Source organism: Penaeus monodon, chromosome 34 (genome assembly GCF_015228065.2).
Source record: "Penaeus monodon isolate SGIC_2016 chromosome 34, NSTDA_Pmon_1, whole genome shotgun sequence".
NCBI lineage: Eukaryota > Metazoa > Arthropoda > Malacostraca > Decapoda > Penaeidae > Penaeus > Penaeus monodon.
The window spans coordinates 19,827,498-19,827,813 of record NC_051419.1 but is presented as its reverse complement, the minus strand read 5'-3'; the positions used below and the strand labels follow the sequence as shown (position 1 = coordinate 19,827,813).

Genomic DNA, 316 nt, shown 5'->3' with positions numbered 1-316 from the left:
CCACTAGTAGTACTGAAAATTTCTATAATATGATAACATAATGAAGACAACCCCCACATGAAGTGAAGGGTTGCCATCCCCCCAACCAGGAAAACAAAGAATCCTCTGCAAGTTAAAGGCAGGATAGAGCGAACGACCTACTTGTGGGGCAAATAGAGCAATATATAAACTAGGAATTATAAGAATTATAAGGTACCTGATTGATAGATGCTGCTTAGCGTTGAGAGTGATTCTCTCCTGCTCTTTCCTGCCATATATACAAGTGATGGATTCTTTGTCTTCCAGGGCAGGGGTTGGGGTGGCAGCGATATATAAT

The 316-nt window shown here is 41.5% G+C and overlaps 1 protein-coding gene across 1 annotated transcript in view; it reads right to left on the bottom strand.

Moving 5' to 3' along the window:
- The window catches only part of LOC119594634 (meiosis-specific nuclear structural protein 1-like), a gene marked incomplete in the record, with an annotated part of 17,619 nt that overhangs the window by 16,237 nt on the left and 1,066 nt on the right, over window positions 1–316 (bottom strand).